The 11,569-nt window shown below is 42.7% G+C and overlaps 1 protein-coding gene across 3 annotated transcripts in view; it reads left to right on the top strand.

Annotated features, from left to right (window-relative positions):
• Positions 1 to 9,387: 9,387 nt before the first annotated feature.
• Positions 9,388 to 11,569, top strand: part of LOC124721279 (nicotinamidase) — a 284,503-nt gene continuing 282,321 nt past the window's right edge. For all 3 annotated transcript variants that reach the window (XR_007006313.1, XM_047246164.1, XM_047246168.1), the window contains exon 1: positions 9,388 to 9,495. The gene's annotated coding sequence lies outside the window, so the exon portion shown is untranslated. The remainder of the gene's footprint in view (positions 9,496 to 11,569) is intronic.

The following is an 11,569-nucleotide window of genomic DNA, read 5'->3' as shown; positions in this document are numbered from 1 at the left end:
CGATGGCGGAGATGATCATCGAAAGCTCGATGATTTTATTCGAATTGACGTGGCTTGAAAACCGAGAACGTTTTATTCGTGTATGCCGTTGCGAAAAACTCCGAGGACACAGGATCATAACTGATAAGGACCGGAGACAAGTGTCACAATTTCTCAATTACATTCAGTTTCAAACGCGATAGTAACTGCTGCTGTCATGGAATGTAGGTATACCTCAACCACTTGCCGAACGCACGACGCAAAGGTAACTGAATGCCATGGGCAGTTGAACACGGCTACCTCGCAAAAACGTCCCTCAGTAGTACAGACACTGAGGTGACAAAAGTCATCGGATACCTCCTAATATCGTGTAGGGCCTCCTTTTGCCAGGCGTAGTGCAGAAACTTGACGAGGCGTGGACTCAACAAGTCGTTGGAAGTCCCCTGTTGAATTACTGAGCCACGCCGCCTGTATAACCGTCCATAATTGCGAAAGTGCTGCCGGTGTAGGATTTTGTGCACTTGTCCAGAAATTTCTGACATGGCGCATTGTCATCCACGAAAATTCCATCGTTGTTTGAGAACATAAACTCCATGAACGATTTCAAATGGTCTCCAGGTAGCCGAACATAACCATTTCCAGTCAATGATCGGTTCAGTTGGACCAGAGAATCCAGTCTGTTACATGTAAATACAGCTGACACCATTTGGGGTCACCACCAGTTTGCACAGTGCCTTGTTTACAACTCGGATCCACGGATTCGCGGAGTCTGCGGCACACTCGAACCCTACCACCAACTCTTATGAGCTGAAATCGGGATTCATCTGACTAGGCCACGCTTTTCCAGCTGTCTAGGGTCCAACGCGTCGGTCCAACCGATATGTTCAGGAGCCCAGGAGACGCGCTACAAGCGATATCGCGCTGTTAGCAGAGGCACTCCACATCTACATCAACATTTATACTCCGCAAGCCACCCAACGGTGTGTGGCGGAGGGCACTTTACGTGCCACTGCGTTACCTCCCTTTCCTGTTCCAGTCGCGTATGGTTCGCGGGAAGAACGACTGCCGGAAAGCCTCCGTGCGTGCTCGAATCTCTCAAATTTTAGATTCGTGATCTCCTCGGGAGTTGTTAGTAGGAGAGAGCAATATATTCGATACCTCATCCAGAAACGCACCCTTTCGAAACCTGGACAGCAAACTACACCGCGAAGCAGAGCGCCTCTCTTGTAGTGTCTGCCATAAAGGATCCTTCTTTCTATGTATTCGCAATACATTACATTTGTCTATGTTAAGAGTCAGTTGCCAATCTCTGCACCAAGTGCCTATCCGCTGCAGATCTTCCTGCATTTCGCTGCAATTTTCGAATGCTGCAACTTCTCTGTGTACTACAGCATCCTCCGCGAAAAGCCGCATGGAACTTCCCGAGACTATCTACTAGGTCATTTATATATACTCGCGTCGGTCGTCTGCTGCCATAGCGCATTAATGCCAAATTTCGCCGCACTGTCCGAACTTACACGTTCGTCGTACGTCCCACATTGATTTCTACAGTTATTTCACGCAGTATTGCTTGTCTGTTAGCACTGTCAGCTCCACACAAACGCCGCTGCTCTCAGTTGTTAAGTGAAGGCTGTCGGCCACTGCGTTGTCAGTGCTGAGAAGTAATGCCTGAAGTTCGGTACCCTCCGCACACTCTTTACACTGTGGATCTCGGAACACTGAATTCCCTAACGATTTCCGAAATGGAATATCCCATACGTCTGCTGCAACTACCAATCTGCGTTCAGAGTCTGTTAATTCCCATCGTGCGGCCATAATCATGCCGGAAACCTTTTAACATGAACCACCTGGGTACAAATGACAGCTACGCCAACGCACTGCCTTTTTTTACCTGGTGTACGCGATACTACCGCCATTTGAACATGTGCATAACGCTATCCCATGACTTTTGTCACCTCGGTATAAAGCTGCACAACACAACACAAGAATTGGGCAGTAGCTCACTGGAGGTGTGTAGCGTGCTCCAGCTCACTGTCAGCCCAGTGAAACGTTCAACCCGCAGGGTGTGGAGGATGCAGATTAGGCCAGAGACGGGTCTGTGTGGTTTCGGCTATATTTCTCATACTATGACTTGTCTCAACCCACGAACATTAGCCACGATGCTTCTTTCGGCATTATAGATGATCAAGAGTTGCGTTTTCTTCTGCATCTTCATGGTGAATATGCTGTGAACACTCCCGTAGTCCAAGACAACAACAGCAGTGTACGCAGGACTGCGCGCATACGTTAGTGGTTTGGCGAACTCTCTGACACCCTATCGCACTTGGACTCCCTAAGCAATCCCATCTTAAACCTATAGAAAAATGTGGAACCATGTGGAAGAGCGGGTGACGCGTAGCAATCAACATCGTTCCGATGTTGTGGATGTGATCATCAATGTGAGGCTTCAGCTGGGTATGGAATGTCCGAAGAAACTTGTGGATTCTACTGCTTGCTGAACTGAAGTCATCATCAAAGCTGCAGGCGGGGTGACACCGTTTTAGCGTCGCGTTCTTAGCGGGTGACAAATTTTTTGCCCAGCGTAGCTATGTGAGGTAATACAGAACTAAAATCAAGGGCAGCGCCAAACTGGCTTCAACAACCATAAATCACAATTTCATTATCCATATTGTATGAATAAACTGAATGTAATGACTTACGTGGAACGAGAGTTTACTCGAATCACTCCGATAAGGTGATACTTCAATTAGCCTACAATTAACTCCGTCTCATCAGAGAAGAATGATATTAGTGCATTCGGCACGCATACTGCAGATGCGCTACCTAATATGATCCAAATTGCCACCCATAAAAATGGGATTTTTCCGGGCTTCATACCGCCGATGCATTTGTGATTGAAAGGTTGGATAACCCTTAGGCTAGGGACCATTGTATACCCAACAGATGGATCGTCTTACTGTAACTATCCTACAGAACAGGGCCAAACTTTAAATATTACACCCTTCCTCCAGCTAAGGTAAATAGAGGAAGTCGGTGAGTTCTTTTCGGGTTAGATATGGTCTACGTTTCGCCTTAAGGGGCTTATGGATGCACAATGTAGTTCATGGGCGGTTCCTGAGAAAAACTGAAGAATATGATTTTTGAATACCAAAACGGAGCTGCGAATTCCAAGACGGGTATGCACAACAACTGGCTGAAATTTTTACGATATGTTCCTAAGATCCCGATCTCGAACAACCTTTACAACCTTTAAAATTTCCTTCATATCTTTATCAGTCTGCGAGATACAGAGGTTAGAAATTATCCTGCTTCTACACGTGAAATACGCACTTAAAATCCGGTATGTGGCGGAATCTAAATAATAAATAACGGCAGAAAATTGATCAAATTTTAATCGTATAGCCACTAGGCATTTATCTAGAACTACCAGTCTACCGTTTTCAAAAACCATTATCCGTTATCTAGAAACACCCCAAAAACATGGTGTTTAGTTACCCAAACCGTAGAGTCGATTCCAATAGAGCTATTCAATGCAAATGGCTGTAATTATTACGATATTCCTAAGATCGTGATTTGGAATAACCTTGAAAATTTTCTTCATATTTTTATCCATTTCCGAGGCACAGAGATTCAAAGTTACCCTACTTATACACGAAAAAATATGCACGTAATATCCGGTGTGAGGTGAAAACTTAGTTTATAAAGTGACGTAGCACGAAGAAATATGCTGTAATGTGTTATCATCATAATGGTTCTGGGAACCTCATGTTGTAGTACTGATGCAGATGCAAAATATTTGTGTCCGTAAAATCCGATCTGAGGTGTAAAATTCGTTTTGTGTTATTTCAATTTCACATAAATAAATAATAAATTACGAATGTCTCCACCTTTCTGCAAGTGCTCAAATTATTATATCTTAGGTCATCAGTCCCCTCGAACTTAGAACTACCTAAATCTAACTAACCTAAGGACATCACACACATCCATGTCCGAGGCAGGATTCGGACCTGAGACCGTAGCGGTAGGAGACGGTGGTAGTGTGAGAGAAAGAGAGGGTCACAATGGCAATGGAATATACACTACTGGCCATTAAAATTGCTACACCAAGAAGAAATGCAGATGATAAACGGGTATTCATTGGACAAATATATTATACTAGAACTGACATGTGATTACATTTTCACGCAATTTGGGTGCATAGATCCTGAGAAATCAGTACCCAGACCAACCACCTCTGGCCGTAATAACGGCCTTGATACGTCTGGGGATTGAGTCAAACAGAGCTTGGATGGCGTGTACAGGTACAGCCGCCCATGCAGCTTCAACACGATACCACAGTTCATCAAGAGTAGTGACTGGCGTATTCTGATGAGCCAGTTGCTCGGCCACCATTGACCAGACGTTTTCAACTGGTGCGAGATCTGGAGAATGTGCTGGCCAGGGAAGCAGTCGAACATTTTCTGTATCCAGAAAGGCCCGTACAGGACCTGCAACATGCGGTCGTGCATTATCCTGCTAAAATGTAGGGTTTCGCAGGGATCGAATAAAGGATAGAGCCACAGGTCGTAACACGTCTGAAATGTAACGTTCACTGTTCAAAGTGCCGTCAATGCGAACAAGAGGTGACCGAGACGTGTTGTAAGTAGGCTGCTTATGTTTTCTCTATGTAAGTAGGCTGTTTATGTTTTCTTATTGGCAACGTTACGTAACGCTCAATATGAAAATCACTGGCTGTGCTGTGTGCAGTCTGTGGCTGCTTTGCATTGTTGTAATACTCGCCATTGTAGTGTTAGGCAGCTGGCTGTGAACAGCGCGTAGCGTTGCGCAGTTGGAGGTGAGCCGCCAGCAGTGGTGGATGTGGGGAGAGAGATGGCGGAGGTTTGTAATTTGTCATGAACTGGTGTATTTATACATGATGATATCAAGGTAAATACATTGTTTGTTCTCTATTAATATCTTTCATTTGCTAACTATCACTATCAGTAGTTAGTGCCTTCCATAGTTTGAATCTTTTATTTAGCTGGCAGTAGTGGCGCTCGCTGTATTGCAGTAGCTTGAGCAGCGGAGATTTTTGTGAGGTAAGTGATTTGCGAAAGGTATAGTTTAACGTTAGTCAGGGCCATTCTTTAGTAGGGAATTTTGAAAGTCAGATTGCGTTGCGCTAAAAACATTGTGTGTCAGGTTAAGCACAGTCGTGTAAAAATTGTTCAAAGGGGACGTTTCAGATTTAAGTTAGCTTAAGAGGGGGTAGCCTCTAAGAGAATGAGTTGCGATGAATTGGAAGAAATGCATTGAGAAAACAGGTTTAGGTAGGATTTTCTTGGAAATAAATGTTGAGGTAAGAAATGTGTGAACATATAAATACAGAAAGCATGCTTAGATAGAATTTTTTTGGTGGAAACAAAGGATGAAATAAGAGGAAAGATATATGAAGTTTTGGGTTGGACTGCAGTACCAAATGTTACACTGAAAACGAACCCTGTCCTTTCCTATTGGTGTTATCCCACTATGTGTTTGTGTACCCTTGAGTATTTGTTTTCTTCCTGTCTCTGTGTACTGTTTCATAGAATTTTTTTCTCTTCTAATACTAAGCTATATTCACTATGAGGAGGAATACTGTTATCCTCAAATATAAGTTGCATTAATAATATGTTATTTTCTTTGTAAAGTTGTTTACAATTCTGTTCTGTTTCAATGTTCATGTGTGAAATTAATGTTTCGAAAACTATTCTCATTATTTTATGTATGTACTTATGTCACTATTTTTGTAACACTCATGTATATGTTTATTTCTATTCTTTTGTAAAGCCTGTACTACAAATGTTATCTGTATTATTATGTTTTTAATGATGTATTTTGTACCTTTGTAATTGTATTCTTATGTTATAAAATTGTAATTGTCACCAGTTCATGACATTATTAACTTGTTAGTTACATTTCACTGCACACGTTTCTGTTGGTCATAGTATGTGGACAATATATGAGAAGTAGGGACTGTTAGTGTTTGCACGTGTGTTAATAACTCAGCAAGGGACTGGATAACAGCATTGCTGGTTCTAAGGACAATTTCAAAAACTTTGTGAGTGCACAAGTGGTGGTTTATGGACTTGCTATATTATCCGCAAGACTCTTCAATGGTAATTGTGCACCTGCACAGTCACAACAGATGGCTGCTGGCCATCTCTTCAAGGACTACAGTGGGTCTACATCTTTGATGATCCATCAATACCATTATTTCTACAAGGACTGCAGTGGGTCTGCACCTCTGGTGGCCCACCCATACCATACTCTCTACCAGGACTACAGTGGATCCGCTCTGTGATGACTTACCTACCAATACTCTTCAAAACTTCGAATGACTCTGCTGTGGGTTTGCTCCATTGTGGCCCATTACCTGTCAGCATGTCAAGAGCCAGCACTGTCTTTCCGTTGGAAGGACAACACTACTTCTTCAAGACTGCATGGAAATCCACTACTTCTGTGTGCATTTTCTTTTACTGCTTAGACTTTGAGAAAAACACTGCTATTTTACTGTGATGAATCAGGACTGTCTTTATGGACTGTGACAAAATTTTAGCTTTTGACCAACGTTGTATCAATAAGTGTGTGCATTTTATATCTTTGTTACTGTAATTGTGAAAAATTTTTGTCAAATCTGTATTGGCCAGTGCCCAACACCATTTGTAAAAATTTTTGTGGGGAGCATGGGGGCTATGTAAGTAGGCTGCTTATGTTTTCTCTATGTAAGTAGGCTGTTTATGTTTTCTTATTGGCAACGTTATGTAACGCTCAATATGAAAATCACTGGCTGTGCTGTGTGCAGTCTGTGGCTGCTTTGCATTGTTGTAATACTCGCCATTGTAGTGTTAGGCAGCTGGCTGTGAACAGCGCGTAGCGTTGCGCAGTTGGAGGTGAGCCGCCAGCAGTGGTGGATGTGGGGAGAGAGATGGCGGAGGTTTGTAATTTGTCATGAACTGGTATATTTATACATGATGATATCAAGGTAAATACATTGTTTGTTCTCTATTAATATCTTTCATTTGCTAACTATCACTATCAGTAGTTAGTGCCTTCCATAGTTTGAATCTTTTATTTAGCTGGCAGTAGTGGCGCTCGCTGTATTGCAGTAGCTTGAGCAGCGGAGATTTTTGTGAGGTAAGTGATTTGCGAAAGGTATAGTTTAACGTTAGTCAGGGCCATTCTTTAGTAGGGAATTTTGAAAGTCAGATTGCGTTGCGCTAAAAACATTGTGTGTCAGGTTAAGCACAGTCGTGTAAAAATTGTTCAAAGGGGACGTTTCAGTGTATCTAATGGCACCCCATACCATCACGCCGGGGGATACGCCAGTATGGCGATGAAGAATACACGCTTCCAATGTGCATTCACCGCGATGTCGCCAAACACGGATGCGACCATCATTATGATGTAAACAGAACCTGGATTCATCCGAAAAAATGACGTTTTGCCATTCGTGCACCTAGGTTCGTCGTTGAGTAAACCATCGCGGGCGCTCCTGTCTGTGATGCAGCGTCAAGGGTAACCGCAACCACGGTCTCCGAGCTAATAGTTCATGCTGCTGCAAACGTCGTCGAACTGTTCGTGCAGATGGTTGATGTCTTGCAAACGTCCCCATGTGTTGACTCAGGGATCGAGACGTGGCTGCACAATCCGTTACAGCCATGCAGATAAAATGCCTGTCATCTCGACTGCTAGTGATACGAGGCCGTTGGGATCCAGCACGCCATTCCGTATAACCCTCCTGAAACCACCGATTCCGTATTCTGCAAACAGTCATTGGATCTCAACCAACGCGAGCAGCAATGTCGCGATACGATAAACCGCAATCGCGATAGGCTACAATCCGACTTTTATCAAAGTCGGAAACGTGATGGTACGCATTTCTCCTCCTTACACGTGGCAGCACAACAACGTTTCACCAGGCAACGCCGGTCGACTGCTGTTTGTGTATGAGAAATCGGCTGGAAACTTTCCTCATGTCAGCACGTTGTAGGTGTCGCCACCGGCGCCAACCTTTTGTGAATGCTCTAAAAAGCTAATCATTTGCATATCACAGCTTCTTCTTGCTGCCGGTTAAATTTCGCGTCTGTAGCAGGTCATCTTCGTGATGTAGAATTTTAGTGGCCAGTAGTATATGATAGTCTCATAAGAAAACTATCAATATTTTACTGAGCCATAAAGTACTTTTCATATGAGGGACAGGTCCTGCTGTAACAGGGAAAAGAAGCGAACCAGCTGAAAAATGCTGCTATTGGAGCACAAAACAAACTAATATGCTCCTGTTTAAATTCAAAGACTATGACTGAAAAGTGGAGTACCAGCTGTCTCATCCTACCTTCCTCAGCACCTCTAAAAATTTCACCAAAAATTTTGGTATGTGAACACATTAGCGTCTTTTACGTTGAGAGAGATGGAAACGGTGGCAGTGGGTAAGAGACGGAAAAGTAAATAGACAGCGGCTGTGGTATAGAAAGAGCTGAAGGAGAAAATGGTAGTGTGATGGAAAGAGAGGGTCACAGTGGCAATGGAATATAGTTGACAGTGACAGAACAGTCAGAGGAAAAGAGTGAGGGATACAGTGAAATGGGAGAGGAATAAAGTCAAGGAGAAAGTGGAAGTGGGTGAGAGTGAGTGATAATAAGAGACAGAGTGAACGACAGTGAGATTGAGGAAGAGAGAGATAGTGACATTGAGAAAAGAGAACAGCTGTGGGAGGAAATGAGTGCGATAGCACCAGTCAGGGAGAGCAAGAGGGGGACAGAGGAGACAGCAATAGCTGGACAGAAAATAATCCGAAAATATATCAGACTGTGGCTGTGAGACAGGAGACACAGATAGAGAGGCAGAGAAATAATGCCAGTGAGTTGGGTTGAATGAGTGAGTGAGAGTATGCAAGTGGAAGTGGATGGACATGAGTGACTAGTGGGCGTGAGTGAGTTGCTGTGAGTGGTGAGAGGTGAGTGGCATGTTGAAAAGAGCGCGAATATGTTCGCATGCCAAAATTTCTGGCAACATTTTCAGAGGTGCGGTGGAAGATAAAATGAGGCGGCTGGTACCCCAGTTTTCAGTCAGTCTTTTAAAGTAGGAGCATATTAACCTTTTTGTGCTCAGATAGGAGAATTTTTCCGCTGATTTGTATATGTACGTTAATCAGATTTCTGTTCAATGTCGTGTAATAATAGAGGCGCTACCGGCCTAAGTGGTCCGTCCCCAACGTTAGGTAAGGCTATAGTGTGGAAATAGTGAACGCCTCTTGTTGTTTAGTATCGGTATTATTCGCGGAGCGGCTTTGTGTGTGAGCAGGCGTGGGCGCCTCGTGCAGCAACCGAGTTCCGCCCCCACCAGGGAAGCGATTTTGCGTCACGTCCTCTGTCAGCGGCCCAAGGGCGACGGAAAAGCTCAAACTTGTGATCGCCGCAGGTACGTCAGCAGTTGCACCGCTCGCCTTGCCGGCTTCGCTGACAGTTCCTGACTCCACTCACAAGCGCAGTCCTGCAGGTAAGCTGTAATCTTCCCCTGGTGTTAATATGCTAGTCCATTTCGCTAGCACAGATCGGATTGCACTCGTTCATTTCGCATCAGTAATATCATTCACATCTATGGATCTGAAGTGGTGAACTTTAACAGAGCGGAGTATAGAGCTGGAAAAGTGTACGTCACTCGGGATCTGTTACGCATGGGAGTCCGCAGAAATTTGCTCAAGTGGGGACAAGATTCTGAATCTGCCATTTTATGTATAAGTGATTTCGGGAGTTTGAGAACGTATTGGCCCTAAGAGCTTAATTTGACAGGAAGTACGTAAAACGTGAATCTCTAACACGTATATTTTTTAAGATAAGATTACTTCGATACCGAACAGATAAGCTATTTCATTAGTAGATACTAACTACACCTCTCGACATTATTAATACGAATATGGACGTCATCTTTTTTATTTAAAAATCTGAAATTACCTACCCAGTGGTTCCAACGAGTTATGAAATAAAAGATAGAAAATAATCCGAAAATATATTTCTATCAAAATATATCAGTACTGTTAGGCTAATACTGAAAAGTAACAGTCTGAAACAGAAAACAGTATCAGATCCACTGACCAAATCCTGTTGGATATCAACAAAAACAACCGTCAAAAAATGCACTGCTTAATACTCCTCAAGGTGTTGATACATGAAATAAACTTATAAAAACTGACTATTCAGTTACACATCTGATGGTGTTATTTCACCGTCATCGTGACTTGTATTTTTTTTATTTTTGACTTGCAAAACAAAACTGTGTTCTTCTGCCTCTGACAGATATTTTCTACGGCGTGAGTCATCCGAGCAAGGCTCCTTAGCCACCCAACTTTTTTATCACGTTTCTGTAGGGTTCTTATTGCAAAACACTGAGAAAGAATTTTAACGAGTTTCATAGTCATGATTAAAAGTCGTTCTCACACAGAATAAAGTGCACGGGTTGACTTCCGCATATAATAGTCCTTCCTCGCTCCCAATTTACGTCAGTAACCGAAATGGAAGACACGAGGAGATGTGATCAGTAGAGCCTGGATTTGAATGACAGGGAAAACAGCGAACTATGCAAGCATTTATATAACTTATATAAATAACTTAAATAACTTATATAAATACATAACTTATACAAATATGGCCAAAAACTTATGTAAATATGGCCTTAAAAATAAAAACATTACTTTATAATTTATTTAAAAACATTCTTGTTGGTTATTTATATACCCTGTGGTACATAATTTATTTCTGAACAAATTGTGGGTATATTATTTACTTTTTGCAGTATTTGAAACTAAATAGCATTTAGTTTTTAGATGTCTATATGAGTCTGAAAAAACAAAGTATAGTGAAAACAATAACACATATCCAAAAAATAAAGCCACAATTTTACTACTGCACACAGCTTGTTTCAAGTATTCCAAATTAACTAACATGTCCTATCAATCTTCAACTTCCGCAGAGTTGTTGCATTGGATCACAAGCTACATTTTCAGGATTCCCGTTTTCAAAGATCTACGGTTGCTGCTGAGGGTTGTTTTGTACCTGGAAAAATCCCTCTCTACATCATAGGACGGCACAGGAGCGCTTTTGAAGGCGTCGAGGTCATTGCATGCCCTGTTTGATTCATTCTACATCTACACCTACTTGAACACTCTGCAAATCACATTTAACTGCCTGGCAGAGGGTTCATCAAATCATCTTCACAATTCTCTATTATTCGAATCTCGTGTAGCGTGCAGAAAAAACGAACACCTACAATTTCCATGCGAGCTCTGATTTCCCTTATTTTATAATGGTGATCGTATCTCCCTACGTAGGTCGGCGTCAACAATACATTCTCTCATTCGGAGGAGAAAGTTGGTGACTGAAATTTCGCGAGCAGATTCCGCCGCAACGAAAAACGCCTTTGTTTTAATGATGTCCACCCAAAATCGTGTATCGTTTCAGTGGCACGCTCTCCCCTATTTCGCGATGATACAAAACGTGCTGCCCTTCTTTGAACTTTCTTGATGTACTCCGTCAATCCTATCTGGTAGAGATCCCACACCACGCAGCAGTATTCG

This window comes from Schistocerca piceifrons, chromosome X (genome assembly GCF_021461385.2).
Source record: "Schistocerca piceifrons isolate TAMUIC-IGC-003096 chromosome X, iqSchPice1.1, whole genome shotgun sequence".
Classification (NCBI taxonomy): Eukaryota; Metazoa; Arthropoda; class Insecta; order Orthoptera; family Acrididae; genus Schistocerca; species Schistocerca piceifrons.
Note: the sequence above shows the minus strand (reverse complement) of the source record. Positions and strands in the feature narration are given on the sequence as shown.